The 22484-nt window shown below is 43.3% G+C and overlaps 1 long non-coding RNA gene across 1 annotated transcript; it reads right to left on the reverse strand.

The window, feature by feature from the left end:
• Positions 1-560: 560 nt before the first annotated feature.
• Positions 561-22277, reverse strand: LOC128077109 (uncharacterized). The gene is made up of 6 exons (XR_008204829.1): positions 21961-22277; positions 21482-21574; positions 17594-17689; positions 11778-14390; positions 11051-11259; positions 561-681 (listed from the first exon to the last, which is right to left on the reverse strand). It is a non-coding gene; the product is annotated as an uncharacterized LOC128077109 (long non-coding RNA).
• Between the last annotated feature and the right edge of the window lie 207 nt (positions 22278-22484).

The following is a 22484-nucleotide window of genomic DNA, read 5'->3' on the forward strand; positions in this document are numbered from 1 at the left end:
TTTCCAACAATATCACAGATTGCAGAGACAAAAGACTATTCTAGGTAGGCAGTTCAGTTGCAAGAATGATGATTCAGTGAGGAAGAGTTTAGATGTTTCTAAAAGAGCCAGGCTATGCCTTTTAGCCTCATGGCTAAAGATGACCTGTCCTTTTAAATTCTGTAACACAGATACAACGTCAGTGACTACAAGAGGGTCAGAATCACACCCATTAACTGCTTAACTTGCATATGCTACTACTCCAGGACAGAATAATAGTATTCATAGCTGTTTTTGCTTGGTCTCATTAAAAAGAAGAGAGTACCTTAAGTTCCATTAGCTCCTGTGTACTAGATGGAGTACTAAGGGCTTTTTCTGATATTCTCTCAAATTCATCACATAGCCTGAAAAACAAATAAGCAGTTTGGCAAGCTTGTTTTGTTTTAGTCATCCTTAGACAAATCACATACATTTGTAACAGCAAAAAATAAATTATCATATGCTTTAAGTTTTATGAAGTTCAGCAGTGGAAGCAAAACTAAACATATTTCAAAAAACGTTTTCAGTTTGAGTTTCCTCACACTTACATTGACGATCCTTGAGCATTTTGGCAATAATTTTTTCACTAATATTATCTGCTCGCTTTGCCAAAGCATTTGTTAATTCATCACAATGCAGTTCAAACATTCCTGGACAGAGATACTGAAATACAAATTTAAGTTACCCAAATGTTGAACAACAGTTACCTACAATCATTCACTATCTTAAAAATAACATCAAGGCCCTCACCTAAGATTTCACTCAAGCCAAACAAGGGTCTTAAAAATTTACAGTGAAGAAGAGAAAAAATACACACATATAACTTCTCTTTGTTCATGTCAAAACGTAACTAAGCCTTACTTCTATCACTTTTTATCTTGACAATCTACTGCCTCATGCAGGAAGGGCATCTATTCTCTGTAAGAAGGCAGCAATGGATGTTGTCTGGTGACATTACAGAATTTGAGGTACATCTAAAAAGCAGCAGTCTCTTAGAAACATGTAGACGTGTGGTACTGCTAAGGATTAAAACAAGGGGCCTCTGCCTCCCAGTGAGTCTCGGAATCCAGTGATTTCTTTAATTAGGGCAAGAGAGCTTGACTTCCAGACACAGGAGCACTTACGACTAATAACTACTTGTTTTTCCAGAAGTTTGCACTGAATGCAAGAAACAATTTACAGCCTGGCTCCATCTCTACTAGACCCATTTAAAAGCTGACTAGCAGTGGGGAAGGATGTCTTGTGGAGATCCACTCCACTGGAGTTTCACAAGTGAGCCCAGGATATGGGTAAGCGTCCTATTTTCTCTGCTTGGCTGTAATAACTATATAGCCAAGCTCTCTGGTATACCTCATAACTGTAACATCTACACATTCATTGATTGTACAGTGTGTCTCTCACAAGTCGGTGCTGAAATCCAGGAAACAAAGTCACCTGCTGCGAGCCTGCACCTCTACCATACCCCGCTCTTATTTCTGTGGCCCTGCAGGTTGGCAGTGGTAGTTCATTGTGAAACCAGCTCTGAACCCAAAGACAGTTTTGAAAGGCAAGGTATGTGAACAATTGGGGGTTAGGGAAACATAGCAGGCATTGCAGTGTCTGCTGTGCACAGACCAGGGTAAGAACAAGACATGTGATTAAGTATTGACTTGGAGGTTGAGGTCTGGGACTCTTATGCTGTATGTGAATGTCTCACAGGAAGGATTGGTTGATGGTACACCTCATTTCATAGAGCTGAGAATTGCTGTGCACGACCCTGCAGAAGAGCAGTTCCTGTAGTAGCATGGCTGTAGGTTGCTGAGGGAAATGGGGAATAAGAGTTCCAAGGTGGGGGACAGAGAGAGGGCCCCCGGGCAGTGACTGCTATAAGCCCTTTATGAAATATAACGAAAAATTGGAAGGGAAATTAGAGAACCGGCAATGACGATAAATGGGAAATGATTAGATGTTGTGTTGGTCTTGTAAGGCCTGAATAACCAATTGCAGGGGAATGAGTATTTTGGCTGAAGTACAAGTCTGACGAGGATCGTATTTGTCAGGTTTCAAACGTGCACATAAACAGTACAACTGCTTTTTTTATTATTGTTTTTTTTTTTTTTTTTTTTTTTTTTTTTTGCTTTGGAGGATGAGTCCACATACGTCGCTTATTGGATTTAGGGAGTACAGCAGTTAATCATGGCTACAAAAAATTCTGTAGGTAAGGAAGAACAGAGAAACCCCAACTGGGATCTTTTAAGCTGTTTAGTCTCTGTACCTTTCCCTAGCACTAAACTCAGTCGCTTTCCTCTACCAAATGGCATTCCCCTTTAATATCCTGGCCTCTAGTCAAGTTGTCTAACTACAGGAGTGAGGCTAGAGACAGTTGACAGACTGGAAGACATGGGCTCGCATCAGCCCCTTAGCAGTCCACCTGAGCGGAGTTCTGTGACTAGTGCTGATGCTGAAAAGAACAAGTTCTGCCAGCTTGAGAAAGAACTGAAACAGTGCAAAGGAGGTATTATAAATTCTTGCTTTGTTAAATCTGACGCTATTAACTCCACTAACTCGTGTGAGTATGTTCTTAGGTAAGATGCAATGTTACCAGAGTTGCTGGATAAGTAAACTTCCTACTTAGCAGTGGAGATGTGAGAAACTTTAAAAGGAAATTGAAATCACTAATGAAAGATCCTATTGGTTTAGCAAAACAATTAAATCAATTGTCGATCATATTTAACTTATAAAATACTAGGACTGAATGTAAATGGGAACACCTTGAGAATAACTGTGGTAGAGGGATCAGGAATGATACTTTCACTTACTGAGGCTACTGAATTAAAATGGGAAGATAAAACAGTCAAAGGGTGATTGTTATACGAGCCAAAAAGCAGGGACCAATTCACTGGGGAGAGATTTGATAGTTAAACTAGGATTGCAGTTTATATCTGTTTTGCTAGTTTTCAAGGTATCAATGAATTTGTTAACAGCTGATGATGAAAAACAAATGCAAAGGTGTGGACAGGGAAAAGAAACAGGGGTGGACTCACAGTTACTCACTTAGAAATCACCATCCAAGGAGGGAGTGAAGCTGCAGAACATCGACAACATCCCATACCTTCAGAAAGGATAATGGGTCTGAAGTCTGTAATACAAACATGAGTTAAGAATGGTTTTGTGGAACTCTGTATGTCACTCTTTACCACTTGCCTTTTGCTGGTACAGAAGGCAGATGGCACTTATCAGCTGGTAAAAGATCTAAGGAAAATTAATGAAACAGTTGTCAAGTGATGCACCATGCTTCCTAACCCCTCTACTTAATGAGTTGGATTGCGCACAGACAAGAACAGTTCAGCATAACAGACTTAAAAGATGATTTATTTTCTTTCAACCACAGTTGAGGTCTTTTCCCCTTTGAAAGGGAGGACATGGAAAAGGAATGAAAACAATAATATAGGTGGATTGTTGTACCTCAAGGATTCACAAAATCACCTAGTTTACTTGGATGAGTGCTGGAGAAAAAATTTGGAGAAGTTTCAAGTTGAAGAGGGGATAAAGGTGTTGCAGAATGTGCATGATAGGCTGGAACTGGTTGCCTAAGGATGTTGTGGATGCCCCATCCACATTCAAGGCCAGGCTGGATGTGGCTCTGGGCATCATGGTCTGGTGGTTGGTGACCCTGTACAAAACAGGGGGGGTTGAAACTAGATGATCACTGCGGTCCTTTTCAACCCAAGCTATTCTAGGATTCATTCTATGATTCTATGAAATAACCTCCTGAATTTCTTGGGGAGGAAGGGCTAGGAGTGTTTAAACATAAACTGCGGTATGTGGAAAAATAAGTCAGATATGTTGGGCATGTAATTTCTGAGGGGAAATGGAGAGCTCTGAAAGAACTGTACAGCTTTCTTTGCTGTAGAAGAGGGAGTTGTCAAAGTTTCTAGGTCTAACTGGATACTGTAGGTGATGAGTAGAAGTGCATGCGTAAAAAAAAAACAAAGAGATTGTAACTATCAGAGGGAGAACTGAATGCATTAAAATGGACAGAAGAGGGAAAAGAATTAGTAGGAGTATTGAAGTAGGATTTAATCACAGCACCTGTGTTAGAACTGCTTGCTTTAAAGGAACTGTTTTGCCTTCTTGTAACTGTCAGTGAAGAAGTGGTTTTAAGAGTCGTAACACAGCAATAGGGAGACTAAAGAGTACTTATTGTGTACTCACCTGAGCTATTAGACTATGTCTCGAGGTTAGCCCAACTGTGTCTGCGTGGTAGTAGCAACTATCTTATCAGTAGGAAAGAGTACCTGAGTACCCTTAGGGGCTGCAGGGAGTGTTCCCCCTGGAGCAGATAGCTCCACATTTTGAGACATGATCACTAACAAATGGAGGGGACAAACAAACAAAAAAAAAGGCAGTAATCGGCTCCTCGACCTCTTTAAAAAGCACAGTGTCAAACCCTCCCTCCATGCAGTTGGAGTGGGCACAGAATAATTGGCCCATCTTAGAGGGATTTGCAGCTCATAGAACATCGCTCCAGAAGCAGATTTGTATGGAGGAGAGCAAGGGAAAAATCACTCATTTGTGTAGTTCTAGGAGCTGCTCTTAGTGCCGCCATAGAGAACCACAAAGATCAGTACACAGAGAAACCCAAATTATTCAGTCCTTGCAGGAATTGGTTACATATGTGCTGGATCAAGTAGGAGATCTTATGGGACTGTAAAAGAGGAAAATTTCAACAAGCCCTCCTTCAGCAAGCCCACAGAGAATGGTCGTTAAAAGAGAGGGAGATAAATACTAGTTTCCCAGATAGTGACTTTTATTGAAGAGAAAATCTGGAGAATGTGAGAGCCCAAAAAGCTGGTGACCCTTCACTACCCTCTGATACTAAAGGGGCATGCATACAAGGAGAGTGAAGGTGGGTACTCTGATGTTAGTATCAAGAAGGTCCCCTATTCTGTTACTGAGCTAGCTGAAAGATTTTGGTCACACCCCTAGGTAATCAGAGACAGACTGTGTTTGGAAAGTGCAGCTAGCAGGGAGAACAGATCCTGTTGATTGAGAAGGAATCTGAGTTAGGGGACCAGGCCTATTTTTCACCGCCTGCAACCACCGTGCCTCGTGGTCCCTTACTCAAAGAGCTGCTTGTTGGGATGATTTTTCCCTGGGACAACTGATGTGGACTGATTTGCTACACACCGGTCCTGTCCCTTTCACCCACCAGAAGCCTCTTAACAAATTTACCTGGAAGGCTCAAGATGACCAGGAGGAAAGGTACAAAATAAACTATCTGGAATTGACCTACCTTGCAGCTGTGGTTTGTTTGGGACCAGGAACTTTTTTTTTGTTTACTTTTCTCATCCAGTTATGCGTTTGCCAACCTCGGTTCTTCTGGAAATGATAAGCTCTGGTTTATTTTTTGTTTTGTTTTCCAAATGCTTACAAATGCCAATTGTGTTGCTGTGCCTCACATGTTGCTGTCCCTCACATTCTCACACTGCTCCATTCCCAGGGATCCCTGCAGTATCATCAGTGTCAGTGTTTCGAACAGGCATTTTCTTCAGGTAAATATTTTTAATAGCTTATGCTCATCTGGTCACATTAACTGGATGGTCACAGTCCCGTGCCAATATTGGGCATACTGGGTATGTGGGACTGAATTCTAATTCTAATAGATGCTTAACCCTTTCAACCACTGATAAGCACAGAAATGAAATATATTCAGGAAATGAATGGGGCCAGGACTTTAATGGCAGTAGTGGCAATCATGAAGAGATGGAGAACAAAGAATAAAAATGGGGTGTCAGATGCAACAAGTGCATCATGCATTGCAACACCCCTGCAGACTTGGCTATCAGCAGTGGGAACCAATCAGTGGTGCTTATCTAAGGTATAACTTCAGCAGGAAAGAACTAACATTAAAGAGCACCTGTTAATTGCAGATGCACTTGCCATAACTCAACAGGAAGACTAGCGCTTCATTGTAGAAGGTAAAGGAAACAATTTACCCACTGAAATTTGAAAGGTGATTTGGGAGAACGCAAATGAAGTTGAAAGATAATTTTGATCTTGATGGCATCTAGTTAATTTCACTTAAGATCCTGCCACAAACTGTGCTGCAGCTTTCGTCTGAAGAAGACTCAATGCTTCTGTGTATACCATACACCGAATCGTTGTGCTGAGTCTGACTAAAAATGGGGTTATATTCTACCTATTTAAAAAGAGAATGGGCTCAACAAAATGAAAACAAATGGCTAACAGTTCAAGTTAGTTCATGTGCTGTATGGGAACAAGAAGAATTTAGGTGTGAGAGTCACTGTCACGGCTGAAGACTTACGTCCTGAAACTAAGCAAAATATTTACCATTCTTAGAGATATCCCAGCAAGATCCATCCAGCAGCGCTTATCTATATTGAAAAAGGATGTGTGTGTGTGGGAACTTGAAATAATTGCATATTCATAGATAACAATATGAAAGATGCATGTAACCATTCAAAAGTCTGATTGTAATTATACTGAAATGATGTCTCTTACATTATTAAGTTCCAGTTATGTCATATCAGTTGTTATGATCCAAGTATATGTCAATCAAAGATTTACCTGCTGCAAGTGGAGCAAACCTTGCTTTAGAAAAGAACTGATTGCAGCATGATGACCAGAGTCAACTGTTGGAATGAGTCTGAGGTAAACACCTATCCATCTCGTATCATCTCACCTCATCCACATATTCTCCGCTTCTTTCCAGGGTCTTCTCTACCTGTTCTGAACCCCATCGCAATCTCAATCCCACCTCATCCACATCATCTCTGCTTCTTTCCAGGGTCTTCTCTGCCTGTTCTGTCTCAACCTCATCCCGTTCCAACCTCATCCACATATTCTCTGCTTCTTTCCAGAGTCTTCCCTACCTGTTCTGAACTCCATCTCAACTCATCTCACCCACATATTCTTCACTTGTTTCCAGGGTATCCTCTACCTGTTCTGAACCCCATCTCATCTCATTCCATCACCTCCACATATTCCCCACTTCTTTCCATAGTCTTCTCTGCTTGTTCTGAACTCCATCTCGTCTCAATCTTGTCTCGTCTCAATCTCACATCAGTCTGATCCACATAACCTCTGCTTCTTTCCAGGGTCTTCTCTACCTGTCCTGAACCCCATCACATCTGATCTTATCTCAATCTCATCCACCTATTCTCCACTTCTTTCCAGGCTCTTCTCTTCCTGTTCTGAACCCCATCTCATCCCATCTCATGCACATATTTTCCAAATATTTCTGGGTTCTTTCTCTACATGTTCTGAACCCCATCTCACCTCATCCCATCTCATGCACATTATCTTCACTTCATTCCAGGGTCTTCTTTACCTATTCCGAATCCCAGTCCATCTCATCTCATCCACATATTCTCCACTTCTTTCCAGGCTTGTCTCTAACTGTTCTGAACCCCATCTCATCTGATCTCATCTCATGCACATATTCTCCACTTCTTTCCAGGGTCTTCTCTACCTGTTCTGAACCCCATCTCATCCCATCTCATCAACATAATCTCCACTTCTTTCCAGGCTCTTCTCTACCTGTTCTAAATCCCATTTCATCTGATCTCATATCATCCACATATTCTCCACTTCTTTCCTGGGTCTTCTCTACCTGTTCAGAACCCCATCTCATCTCATCCACATATTCTCCGCTTCTTTCCAAGGTCTTCTCCACCTATTCTGAATCCCAGTTCATCTTATCTCATCTATATGTTCTCCGCTTCTTTCCAGGGTCTTCTCAACTTGTTCTGCACCCCATCTCATCCACATATTCTCCATTTCTATCCAGGGTGTTCTCTACCTGTTCTGATCCCCATCTTATCTCAATTTCACCTTGTCTCAATCTCATCCCAGCTCAATCGCATCTCATCTAATCCTCAAACTCATCTCAATCTCATCCACGTATTCCACACTTCTTTCCAGGGTCTTCCCTACCTGTTCTGAACCCCATCTCATCCCACCTCATGCACATATTCTCCGCTTCTATCCAGACTCTTCTCTACCTTTTCTGAACCCCATCTCATCCACACATTCTCCAAATATTTTCAGGCTCTTCTCTACCTGTTCTGAAGCCCATTTCTATCTCACCGTGCCTCAATCTCATCCACATATTCTCCACTGCTTTCCAGGATCTTCTCTACCTGCTGTGAACCGCATCTCATCTCATCTCATCTCATCCACATACACTCCGCTTCTTTCCAGGCTCTTCTCTTCCTGTTCTGAACCCCATCTCATCCACAAAATCTCCACTTCTTTCCAGGATCTTCTCTACCTATTCTGAATTCCGTCTCATCTCATGTCATCCACATTATCTCCACTTCATTCCAGGCTCTTCTCTACGTATTCTGAATTCCAGTTCATCTCATCTCATGCACATATTCTCCGCTTCTTTACAGGCTCATCTCTACCTGTTCTGAATCCCATCTCACCTCACTTTTATCTCAATCTTATCCACGTATTCTCCGCTTCTTTCCAGGATCTTCTCTACCTGTTCTGAACCCCATCTCATCTCATGCACATATTCTCCACTTCTTTCCAGGGTCTTCTCCACCTATTCTGAATCCCAGTTCATCTTATCTCATCCACATATTTTCTGCATCTATCCAGGCCCTTCTCTACTTGTTCTGAACCCCATCTCATTGCATCTCATCCACATTTTCTCCTCTTCTTTCCAGGGTTTTCTCTACCTGTTCTAAATCCCATTTCATTTCGTCTCATCTCATCCACATACTCTCCGCTTCTTTCCACGGTCTTCTTTACCTGTTCTGAACCCCACCTCATTTCATCTCATCCACACATTCTGCACTTCTCATCTGATCTCATCTCATCCCATGCATATATTCTCCGCTTCTTTCCAGGGTCTTCTCTACTTATTCTGAACCCCATCTCATCTGATCTCATCTCATCTCATCCCATGCACATGTTCTCCACTTCTTTCCAGGGTCTTCTCTACCTGTTCTCAATCTCGTCTCATCTCAACATCATCTACATTATCTCCACTTTTTATTCCAAGTTCTTCTCTGCCTGTTCTCAATCTTGTCTCATCTCAACCTCATCCACATCATTATCTCCACTTTATTCCAGGGTCTTCTCTGTCTTGTCTCCACCTCGTCTCATCTCAATCATCTCGTCTCGTCTCAATCTCATCCACATTATCTCAGCTTCTCTCCAGGGTCTTCTCCAGCTGTTCTGAACCCCATTTCATCTCATCCACATACTCTCCGCTTCTTTCCGGGGTCTTCCCTACCTGTTCTGAACTCCATCTCATTTTGTCTCATCTCATCCATATATTCTCCACTTCTTTCCAGGGTTTTCTCTACCTCTTCTAAACCCCATTTCACCTCATCTCATATCATCCACATATTCTCCGCTTCTTTCCAGGGTCTTCTCTTCATCTTCTGAACCCCATCTCTTCTCATCCACATATTCTCCACTTATTTCCACTGTCTTCCCATTCTATTCTGATCCCTATCTCATATATCCCCTCCCCCACTCCTTACATTCTCATCTCATGCCCTCTCTACACCATCTCCTTTCTTCCCATGTATTTTCCATCTCTTTGCAATTTGTTATCAATCTCTTGCCAACCCTTTCTTACCCATCCGATTCCCATCTCAATGTTCTTTCTTCTCACTTGAATCCTGTGCTGCTGATACTTTGTCTGCTTTTGACTTGAATGACTTAAGAGTGCTGGCTCTCAGAGGCACAAGGAAGACGTTAAGCAGGGCTGCTACTGCAAAGAGGGCATTAGCACCTGATCCCTTTAAGCTCAGAGCTGCTTTGGCCCGGTTTGGGCTTTGCCCAGGCAAGGGAAGTTTAGTCTGTGCAGCTGCCAGAGCAGCCTAGGGTGCTGCATCAGCATGTAGGCATCCTCTTGCCTGACTCACCACCCTCACTTTCCCAAATAAATGGTAAAAATAGGCCAATAGCCACTTGTAGCTGCCCATTGCCAAGGTTCTGTTTTGTGAACTTCCCTAGAGCCAGCCCCAGCCCTTAGATGGGCCCATTTGTGAGCACAAGGAGGCTCTGGCCTGCATCTGGTCGTTCCATGCATCTTGCTTCCCTCCCTTTACTCCTCCAGTCCTGCGCTCAAACTTCATGTGAGCATTCTCTCTAACTGTATCTATGTCTGTGTTGAAGGCTGCTAATCAATGTCATCTTTAATTTTTCTTACATTATTATCCTCTTTAATGGAGCTTGCTGCTGTAATGCAGACCAAATCTGCTTGGGTTTAAGCTAGAGGCTGTTATTATTTTTTTTCTTTCACATCAGAGATTAATATTGTTTTATGACCATTGGCACTAACCTCTTTTTCCATAGCAACGCTCGAGAGAACATAAACTATGAGTCATTATTTCTCTCTGGAGGACTTTTTTCTAATTATTATCATTCCGTGGTTCCCAACATATATATTTCTCTAGTGTTTCACCTTTTACTTCCCTTCTTTCGAACAAATAGGCAGAAAGAGGAGACTTCCACTGAACACCACTCCAGTATACAGCTCAAAGTCAGCCTGATTCAGAAATAATTCCCATTGTTCTCCCTTCTTTAGGCAAAAACCTTGTGCAGCATAAAGACACAGTTCCTTAGGATAGTTCATAAGATAATTGTACTAGATCATCACCACAGGTTCTGAGACTCCTTTATTTAATGTGTGTTTTGTTTTTGAAGCTGTCTCCCTTACCTCCCTTACAACACAGTCTGCCGCCTGCTGGTGCAAAGCTCTCAAAAAATTGATGGAGCCTATTGCAGAATTAAGAATGAAGACTAAGGCCACCTACCTGCAGTCAACAGTCATGATGAGAAGCTTGTGCATTTAGTGCTCTGAAATGCTAAACAGCTAAGCCCAGCCCAGGTGTGCTGCAGCAGCAGCAGGGATACCTGGATCTGCCTTGCCTGGACAGTGTGCCGCTGTACATTCAGGCTTGTGCCAGCTGAGAGCCTTGATGTTGTGCTTGCATTTCACACCCTCTAGAATGCAAACCATACATCATCCTGTAGTAGTTCCTGTACACAAAGAAGGACCAACCTGCAAAGCAGAGCGAGCTGCAGAACATAAGCCGGAACAACAGAACAACGGAGGTGGATGGGAATCTCTGCAGATGGCCTGGTCCGACGCCTCAGCACAGGTTTCTTAGGGCTGTGCACGTGGGGGTTCTGAATGTCTTGGAAGATCAGGACCTGCTGCCTTTCTGGTCAGCTCATCTGTTGCATAGAGGTCAGGTGGCATCAGCGGTGCTAAATAACGAAAATGTGCAACAAACGTGAGGTAAGAATGCAAAGAATGCCAATGCTGCAGACTGTGTACGCACGCCTTTTTTAGGCCAAGTACAGGGAACAGTCTGCCTACAGAAATGCAATGCTCACTACAAGCGCATGTGTCTTGCTCCTCAGCTTCCTGTGTTCTATGCTACTCATTTTGAGTGAGCTTTGGCATCTCCTCAGTGCAGTACCAACCATGATTATACATACCCTTACATTACTTGTTCCTTCTGACATGCCTGCAGGCAAATGAGCCCTGTGAGATGTGACAGCGTGAGCTGCATTAACCAGCTGCCTCATCCCTGAGTCATTACAGCTCGACAAAGCACCAAGAGAGACGCAGAAAAGGGAACGGTGGAAATATGTGGCTAGCAGCCAACCCATTATGAACGTACACAAACTGTCTATATTTGCAGAGTCAATTGTCATTTCCACAATATCACAGGGAAAGCTATAAGCAATTTGTGACTTCTAAATAACCCTCGTTTTCTTACCATGTTTAACATTCTTCTGTTGATGAGTGGTGAAGATTGAAAGTCAGCGAGCAGCTTATGACTGAAGACAATATGAGGTGACATGCTGTTTGAGACCTGTGTAAACAAGTCCTACATAAATTTGAGAAGAGATTTTCTGTTTGCATGTCTCGATGCAAGTTCTTAGGAAGAACGATTACATCCTCTGCAAGCTGCTGCATCCCTCTACAAACAAAAGTCAAGCCTACGATACACAATGCGTGCATTTGTGCGTTAGGGTCAGCAGTGACCTCAAACAAGACCATGCTATGCACTCTAAAACATTTCATATGACATAAATGTAATGTATATATATGACATCTAGTTCCAAATAAAGCAAAATTTTTACAGATTTTTGGAATTATTTTAAATTCTTTCACAAAAAAGGAAAAGAATTTACAGAATCCTATAAACCCATCGGATTTTCTTAATCTGCTCCCAGTATGTCTTAACAGTAAGGTACCCACCCACTCAGTTAAAAACACAGAGAGGAACTAAGAATGGTAGAAGTGCATGTCAGGAGAAAACGAGTAGGAAAATACAGATGAGAAACGGAAGAGTGGGCTGTGGGTGGGGGGAGGCACGTACGAGAGAAGCCATCTGCAGGAAGGGTGGGAGCTGGAAGGAAGGGGCCTTGAAGAACCAGCAGAATTTCTCTGCGCTCCAAATGGGTTTGGAAAGCAAACCCGGCTTTCCTCCCTGCCGTTCCTGGTCCTCATCCCCTTGTTTTGCCAAGAGTTCTGCTATATTAAGATACGAGCAATCATGTTGGCTGAGACGCTCCTTCATGTTTGGCCTTCAGCAGGAGTTGCTCCATTCTCACGCAGCTGCTGAGAAGCAGCACGTGCCACCTGGCTTTCCCTTCCTTACCCATGCTTTTTACTATTCCTTCTCATAGCACAGACCTGTGGTTTCACAGGTCACTGCTGTCACACTGTCCTGAGGTTAGAAGCAACTTTCTCCTGCTCCAATCTTATTATTTCCTAGGTTGTTTCCTGGCATATCCTAGCAAAAACAAAAAAGAAAAGAAATCTGGGAAAGTGCTTCTACATGTACTAAGGAATAAAGCTATAGGGATAAACCAAAAAAACTCTGCTTGGAACTTACCCGATTTACTTCTTATAACAGAGAGCGTGACAAAATTGCCCTGATGCATCCCTACTGGAGCAATGTGAAAGAACATTTTGGCTCTATAAATCTTAATCACCGCACAACAGCGCCATGCTCAGTGTCCTCTTTCTTTGTCTTCGTACAACTTCTATTTCACTCCTATTTTAGTTTTTAAAATTATAAATTACTAAATAAGCTCTGCCATCTTCCCCACGCAGTATTTACACTCAACTTTGTAGCTGGCAATGCACTGCAAAAAAAGCATTAGCTGAAATAATTACTTGACAGGAAAACGGAGTTTCCTCTTCTCCACCCAATGCATTCCATCAAGTTGCAGCAACTTTGCTTCCTTCCAGCTCTTAACAAAGCAAATGGTGAGCCTGGCAAGAACCTGCAGACATCAAACTTCCATGGTCATCAGCACCGAGTGCTGTTATTGTTCTCATTTCAATAGCTCAGTCACACCCTTCGTGAGAAGCGGTCCTTCCTTTCCTGACTGCTAGAAAGTTCTTTTACATAGTAATCCTCTTTATGCAATGCAATTGGTGTGTTCAGCTTTGTGTGCTATGTGAATACTACCAGGCGAGGAGAAGGGTGCTATATTTCATGTATATTATAGCTTCTTAACAGATTTAATACAGAAATTGTATTATTGCTATTGTTCCTTCACTACCCTGCTTCACTGTTGTGCCTGCTGCTGCATTCCAAGCTTCTTGCTTGTTTTCTGTCCACAGTTTATTACTATTACAACTTTGATATGCATCCTCAAGTGGTTTTTCACCGGGACTCCACTAGCCTATGTTAATCCTCGCAGCCACTTAACTAAGCTTTCTGGTTTTTTTGATTGGTTGGGTTTTTGTTGCTGTTTTTTAGAGGAGAAAAGGAGGTGCTCCCGGCATCCATCAGCAATTAAAATACTTTTCAAAACCATGAAGAACGGAAAAATCCATGTAAAAATTGTTAATAGCTTGACAATTCTTATGTTGCAAAAACTATCACCTAACACTCTCAGCTAATCAGCTTTACCAAAGCTGAATCGTTCCTTGAAATTAATGGGTCTTGCTGTGGATTACACCACTTCTCAGCATGCTCTGGACTAGTAAGAAAACCAAGCAAATTAGAAAGAGATTTTGCAGGAAATCTGCAATAACTTGTAAGGAGCTGCTCCTCATTAAAGAGGAAACAAAACAAGACAGAAAATAATGAGTTTTCATAGGCGTTCACTACCTTCCTCACCCCATACCGCACAAATGCTTAAACACCTACTGTATCTCCTGATACATGACGAATCCTTGACTCCCCGCAGATGACTTAGATCTTTTCAAACCTGTTTGGATGGGTTTTTTTAGTACCTCAGTATTCTCCCAGTGTAGAGGATAAACGCTAGTGTTTGCCTCTGAAATGTACCACCTGGAGGCAGTAATGCTGTCGGAGCTTGGCTTGCCAGCTTCCCTTCCCAGCACTCAGCCTTCTGCGACTCGGAGCCTGAAGTAAAACGATGAAAGAAGTTGTATTACTCACGCGGGCCATATATATCACCAGCTCTGCCACTCATTCAGAAACTAATGTATTTTTCTAGAAAACTTGAGAATAATACCAAACTTTAGCCCATCCCCAAGGAACCATCCTCTTTCATGCCAGGCTTGCTCATAATCTGTTCCCTGCACGATGTGACTGCGAACCGTAACCGCGGCTCTCAGATACTGCCACAATAAAGTGTAAATAGTGGAAACGAGCAGGTTTTTCCCCAGAGGATTGCTTCCAGGCACTTGTCTCACAGCGATAAGCAGGCATCCAGACAGCTACACAGACCATATTGCTCCTAGAATAGTTCATACACTCCCAAAAAAGGTGAAGGAGAAGACTACTTTCTTGGGGATATCTGCTGCAAAAAGAAAACGCCAAGATCAGGTTAAGACATGGGCAGCCTGCTGGCATGCTGCTTGCCTTAATATAGCAGCACGGGCTGTATATGAGCACTGCCATCACCACAAAGCAGAGATGGGGCATTGCTGAAGTGGGCGTCTGGATCCACACAGTACAATGCAGCTTCCAGCTCCAAGATTTTGTCTCCAGCCCCTGGAGGCCCCTGGCTCAGTCCTCCTGCTATAGACATAAAGGCAAAAATACCAATTAACACAAAGAGGCTCGTTAAAACCAGGTCGTAACAGAGCTCCAAGTTACCAAAAAACAGAAAGTCCCTTTATACTGGGGCAGAAGTATTATCTTACTATTTAGCATTACTACTTTTCTAGCTGCATGTACCAAACAGACCACAGCAAGCAGATAAGAAATGCTGGTAAAATTGATTTCACAGTGGAGATTAGTGAGGCAGCAACCATGAGAGCCATTCAGGCAGAGCAAGGAGCTGACACAAGCCAAGTGTACTTTCAAATTTTAAATGTATTAAATCCACCTTAGAAATAACAGGGACAATACAAGGCTGTGAGAACGCTAATTTTCTCTCCTACATAGACTCTATGGCATTGCTCGTGGCCAAGGTTGCTGCAAGGAATCGGCACAGAGACAAAAAGAAAGTAGCTTTCCACCCTTGCTTAGAGGGGATTTTCATGTATTGGTATTTGTGGGGATGTTTACAACTGCTTTCCAGCAAGCTGTCAAAGCGGTATTAAAAACTGAAACTATTAATAAGGGAGTGCTGTGTCGTTCAGTGACATGCCTGATGCGTACATCTTTCTCTACAATACAAGCAATCCCTTCAACTGCACAAGCACAACCACAGCAGTTTGCATATCCAGGAATGAATGCATGTCACATGGCGTCAGCGTGAGGAACTCTATACATGACACACAGACAGAACCTGCAGCATTTCCCAGTGCTTTGGAGATAGAAAGCAGTCCTCGTCAGGCATATTACTGTAAACCAGTGACAATGAAGTCATGCAATATGGATGCTGTCACCTCTAGAGAGACACAAAAAAGGTCTCGAGGTCATTAACTTCCACAGCTCAGAGAAACAAGTAGCTGCCTTCGACAGGACCGTGCAGCAATTAGAGCCCTTTAAAATTAAGTGTACTTCATGTTAGTTAGTTCCTCTTCCCCAAAGACTTTATTTCCCTTTAATAAACTATTGCTTATTAAAGAAATTGATTCATGTTTGCAAGAGAGGAAAATTAACTTCCTACACACCAGGTAGCTCAGTGGGAGCTCCAACAGCATCTCACCAGCAATCCTTCTCAGTCAGAGCTGCTAGTCAAACTCTGACAGAGGTTTATCACATCTGTAACACGAGAACACCGCCCACAGCCACCACCGTTCTGTGACACCAGCTGAGATTGGAGAAGCTCCCCACGGGTGGTGGCATTTTGTAGCTGCTCCCTAGCAGGCTGCCCACTGAGCTATTTTATTTTGGGGAGCTTTCTTCTACCTTACACTCACAGAAAAGCACTGAAAGCAGGCTGCAGGGAGAGTGGAGGGATGGCAGACCATGAGATGCGGCACTCTGGGGGTGGTGCTCCCCGAGGCAGGCTGCCCAAGCTCCTGCAGGGATGTTACTCATCTCCTCCACCGACACGCGGGAGGCTTCCATTGATCACACAGTGCTAAGCAGACATCTGGAAGCGCTCAGCACGTCTATCATTTTCACAATCCAAAGAAGCAGAGAAAATCAACTGCAATGTTAATTCTCCCTCAAAACAGAGCCGCAGTGGAAACGTGCCCTATATCCCACTGTTAAGATTCCCACTGCTGTCAGGCCTTGATACTGCACAAGCTCCTTTTCTTTAAGAATAGAAGGCTGGAGCAGTTGAACCTCTTCCATATGCCATATTTGTTTCCAAGCTATGCAAACACATGCATAGCTATATGAACATAGATATTAATACACAGATAGAAACATAGATATAGATAGATATAGATAGATATTAGAACATAGATATTAATACAGTGCTAACCAGAGCCTGGAGGGGTTTCAGTGTTCCTCTGAGGTTTCAGAGGAACCTCTGAGGTTTCAGTGTTCCTCCTGGCTTTTGTCATTACTGGTGGTGACAAAATGCACAATCTCCTCAGAGCACAATCTCCTCACTGCTCATAGGATTGACTTAGCGCTGCATACCATGGGTAGCTCAGGCATACACAGCACTAAGATTGTGCAACTTCTGATTTTAGCGTCAAAATAGGAATCTCATTGAACAACAACTTCACCAAGTACAATCCTGTAACCTATAACTCTCTGCTTCCAAAATGCATCTGTCTTAATGCTACGCAAACAGCTACTCAAAGTGAAGAGATCTAGTGAACACAACTGTTTCCCCTATGTCAAAAGAGGAGCAGAAACTAAGAGTATGTAAATAAAATTCCCGTGTTGTTTGTGCTTTCCTGCAACACAACGATTCGATGCGCCCAGGTCCGTAACATGCCTTCCAGCACAGCTCCTTTCTCTTCCACTTTCAAGGCCGCCTTTTTCCCCCTTACTCACGATAAATTGGATAAAAAGGGCTCGAACAAAATTGCCAACCGCACCAACAACTCGCAGGGCCCTTGTTACAGCCCCAGTTACCCACCCCACATCCTGCTCCTGCTCTGCGCTGTTGTAGAGCAATTCACGCTGCAGTGATGAAATTACTGTAATGCACGTGGGACACAGGAGCCAAGAGAAACATCCAGGGCATTATTAAGAGTCACTAGAAAAATCTTACAATGCTTAAAGCAACGCCTCATTGCTCTTACCTGGGCTTCTGATGATGGACAAGATGCCAACACCAGATGCACAGAACTCACCCTGAAACTGCAGGAGAGGGGATCAGGAGCAGGTCCTCAGTACCACTGAAACAACACAAAAGACTTATTATTGTTGCCGGTTCCTCTGCTGCACATTCATTCAACTGAAAATCTGCCCTCTGACAGCACAGAGGTGGCTGAAATGCCACAGCAGATGAGCATTATTCTCCAGCTTAGAGCCCATTATGCCATGTAAGATGAAACTGTCAGAAACCAGCCTTTTCCTTCTATTCCAGACATATGCGGGTGATTTTAGTTCATAGCTCTGCCTCCTCCCTGCCATGAACGAGTCAGAGGTTTCTGAACATCAGCTGAGATAAGGATGTAGTGCTAAATGCCCTGCATGCCTTGCTGTGTGCTATCACTGAGCACACGCCTGCCCTGTAAAGCAGGGCAAAAGCGGGAAGGGGCGTATGCTCCAGCTGCAGTGAGCAGCTACTTTCCAGTGGAAAGTACATCACTAGAAAGAATGCTACTTACTCATAATGTTAGCCATTAGTGGAGACAAACGTTCCTGGCACATCTCTTGCTGCAGCAGTGGAGTTATCCCACACCCTCAGCAGTTAGCGGCGCCGCTTTCCCCCCGTACCCCAACTGCGCGCCCAAGCTGAGCAAAAGGCACTGTGCCGTTGGAGCTTGTCGACCTGAGGAGCAACACAGGTGGTATGTGAGAGGAGAGGAGCAGCCAGCCAACTGCAATGCATCACCATGCTGTAATTCACTACTCACTTATGCAACAAAGCACAGTCCGAGGAAGCACTGAATCCAAGCTTGGCATTTTCCTCTCTAGGTGGGGCTTGCTCTGCAGGACTTACCCTTCCACTATGGCTGCGGATAGTCAAGGTCAGCATGCAGCGGGCCCAGAGCACAGTGAAAACCAGCACCAGCCCCGCTCTGACACCTCAGGGTGGCAGATTTGGGACCTGGGGCAGCAAAGCTGAGCATGCTGTGGCACAGCCCCCCACCGCCTCAGCCCTCTGCCATGAAGTTTTGCCAGAAATGGGCAGTTTCCAGACTGGAATCCACCTGTTTGCCCCTCTCTGTTACTGAGGGCTGCTCTGCGAGCAGGCAACCACTTGTGGCATGGAGGTTTTCTTTAACAGCGGACAGATAACCTGGCCCTCCAAACTTTTTCATGCATTTCCATGTATCTCCAAGGACTTCGCAGTGAAGCCCCATCTTACAAGCTGACCAACGGGAGAGCATGTTCTGGTGTTGTCCTGATTGTCTGCATCCCATCGGACTCAGAGCAAACAAAAGGCAAGATGTAAATTCCCCTCTAACCGTTCCTTTCAACTTGGCCTGCCCATCAGATATGATGTGCTTGTCCCTACCTTAATTGGGTTGATCGTAGGATCAGACAAACATCTGTGAGTACCCACGGCTGTGTCGTATGCCTCTCCTCATTGAAAAGAAATCAAAGAAGCAATGGTACAAATTCTGCCTTTAGCTTTTTTTTTTTTTTGACAGTCTTGAAGACATAATTGTAAAAAAGGGAAACGTGACCTAGAGCACAGAAGCTCAATGCTCCATCCTCAGAGAGTGTTATCAGTGGTTCGCTGTCAAACTGAAAAGCTATTTTCCAGGATGATCTGTCTTAGATGACTTGAACACTTTCATAAATAATTTGGAGGATGGAAAAGAACACGCTTACTAATTCTGCAGATGACAAAAGCATTAAGGGAGTTTGAAGACAGAGCTAAAATGAACACAATTTTGACAAATCGGCAGAACGAACAGTCTTAAAAATGTACTCCAGTTCGTACTCTAGTGAAGAAAAATGTAATGCCCTATGCTTAGCCATGATAGACCCCATGTGAAACCATAAAACACAGTAGGTATAGGAAATCTTCACAGATCGACAGTAACAACAAATCCCAAATTCCTTGGATCTCCTCTGAAGCACTGCATTTACAAAGCTGCGGGTCAACTGAAGAGAGCCAAGAGTACCTAAGAAAATAAATCTGTCATAACTCTCTCTCAACCTTCCAGCACCAAAAAAGAGAACATCAAAGGAAAGTTTGCTACCTGTCAGACATAAGGACACTTCAAAACTAGGAAAGAATAATCTAGATATTATCTCTCTGAACAAAGGGGAAAGAATATTGAGATTATATGTCAGCAGAGAGAATCACAACAATTGGAGGGGATGATCTTCAACAGCAGCCACCACTAGGCACTAGCAAGATTGTTTGGGGTGGCAGGAGAGCCTCCATCACCAGATGCTGCTAAGAGGATGGGCAAATTACTGCCAGGGATTACATACATCTGGCTGGAGAAGGTGGTGGGACTTGATCCTCTGAAGAACTTTTGTACCACCAAGTGTTCGGTTAAATTCTCTGAAATTGAAAACCAACCTAGCCTGTCCCAGAGCTGTTAACATTTGCTACACTCAGCGTACACAAGCAAATAAGTTCTGAGAGGTTGACCAGTTGTGAAGGCAGCACTGCTTAAAAAATACCTACCGTCCTTCCAGGGCTATAAGCAAGCTCTGCATCAGAAAATTGAAAACAGTTTTAAGTCTCTGACTGGCCATGGGAAATACGAAATGATACACTCTGACTTGAAGGGCTCGTGTGAATCCAGTCAAAACTTCCTGAAGTAGATGTCTCAGATCAGCTCATTAAGTCCCTATGCGACAGCCTAAATCAGTGGCCTCGTTTTCAAACGCACACTGAGCACTCTGCAGCTCCTGTAGAGTTGAAGAGGAGCTGGTGATTGCTTGTCACATCTGAGAACTCAGGACACTTCAGCTCTGAAATGTGAACCTGAAAGCAATTTTCTGTTTGGTTTTTCACACTCCTAATCCCAGTGTTTTGTGCATACTTTCCTGGGTTTTTTCTTTTCTAGGCCATTATTTCATTTGTAATGTAAAAGTAAGTATTTCTCATTAAAGCGATTCCAAAGCTCCAACTTTGGAAATCTTCAACTTTAGGCTGAAAACTACAGAACAGCAAAAATTTTACCATATCAAACACATTTTGCACTCCCACATCCCCTCCTGCATTAAGAATTACATTCTGACTTGCATAATAATCACGTTTGGGCCCCAGTCCTGCTTTTTCCTGCATTAGCCTTTAGTTTATTGCATTTATCGTCACCAAAAGTGGTGGCTTTTATTTATTTTAAAAAGAGTTACAGCTCACATGCCTCAAGCTTTGTTTTCCTTTACTCTTTCCTTTTTTCTATTTACAGTTTATGAACAGTTAAACCAAATTTACAGAGAATGACAAGCCTATAGAGTCCTATAGGGTCCTTACTTGGCCCAAACTGCTTATATCTCAGCTAAGTACTAGTGAATTACTCATCCATTTAAAGATTTTTAAAGATTTTAAAGTATTTAAAGATTTATTTTTAAGTATTTAAAGATCTGTTTCTTCATCAAGTTTTACGAATTCACACTGTTCTCTCGTTTCCTCACCTAAATATCAAACAGTGTCAATGATATCCTTGCACCCAAGTGCAGAACGTGAACCACTGCCAACAAGTACCTGCTGACACTTCTACTGAATACAAACACGAGCAGCTTCCACTGCTTCACTATTTGTTTCTTTACCAGTATTAGAATGCGAGATTTCCTTAAATTCACATTAGAAATTTGTCCAAAAATCTAAACCTTCTTTCCACTTCCGATTAGAGAATCGCCCTGAAACACAGCACCTGTAGATTTGGAAGCCGTTGCCCATTCTCACCGGACCACATCCGGTTTCTCAGCACAAAATGAACCCGGCACCCCCAGCTGCCTAAGCAGAGTGACCAGATGCATCACCCCCACAATGGCACGAGGTGGCACGTTTCCATACTCAAGCCACCCTGCGTGCTACTGACACAACCCACCTCTGCCACATCCAAGAAGGCAAGAACATGCAGAGCCAGTGATCGACGTCCCAGTCTTGTCTCCTCTCAATGTATATCATCAGATTCTCAAAACTGAAAACAGATTAACAATTGGATTGCCATCAATAGCAAGCACCTGAAAGGACAGAGGTCTAAAGAGCTGAAGATGTAACAGTTCTGAGGGAGGTTAACAACATTAGTGTAATTCTTGGGTAGAGCTGCATGTATTTTATGAAGTGAATGAATGCTTCAACTCTCAACATGGAAGTACCCATTACTGTGAATTGTTTTGCCAGCAGGGCTTAGGGAAAGAAGAACTGGCAGTGGAGCGCTCTCAGTAAGAATTTGAGCATATTTCATATTAAGGAAATGGATCCTACGCTAATTTTCTCTCTCAGCTACTCCAGTTAGCAAAGTTCAAGATGACAGTGGCCATAGGAAACAACAGTTCAAGGATGAGAAGAGACGTTTGCGCTTACCCTTAGAAGTAACCCTAAACACCAAAGGCAATCATCACAGAGCTGTTTTGAGCAAAGGGCGAAATCTGAGGCAATTCTGGCCTTGGAGGGCACTGATGTACAGGGACAGAGCTGTCTTGAACATCCTTCGTCAGCCACAGAAGAGAAAAGCGAGCCTGGCCATGCTACAGAAACCCAATGAAAGCAGCTCAGCCCGGGGAAGATCATACTGGCAAAGGCGAGGAAGTCATTCATAAGCACTGGCACCTCCCCAGCAAGCAGGCAGAGTTCTGGCAGCACCCGGGCAGCAGCAGCTCATCCTCACGACGTTGGCACGTGCATACCTGTGAACCAGGCGACCTCACCATTTGCAGCAGAACCACCAAAGAACTTTGTGCAGCAAAGGGCTGACAAGCGGACTCCCAAAGCTCTGCAGCACTGGCTAAGAGCACAGTACAAATACTCTGCTTCCAAGGTTTCCAGTTCCCAATCTATGTTTTCTTCCCTATTCAGCTAAGTTCTCTTTTCTTGCTACGAAAAAGTTA

Source organism: Tympanuchus pallidicinctus, unplaced genomic scaffold, assembly GCF_026119805.1.
Source record: "Tympanuchus pallidicinctus isolate F22 unplaced genomic scaffold, pur_lepc_1.0 scaffold15, whole genome shotgun sequence".
NCBI lineage: Eukaryota > Metazoa > Chordata > Aves > Galliformes > Phasianidae > Tympanuchus > Tympanuchus pallidicinctus.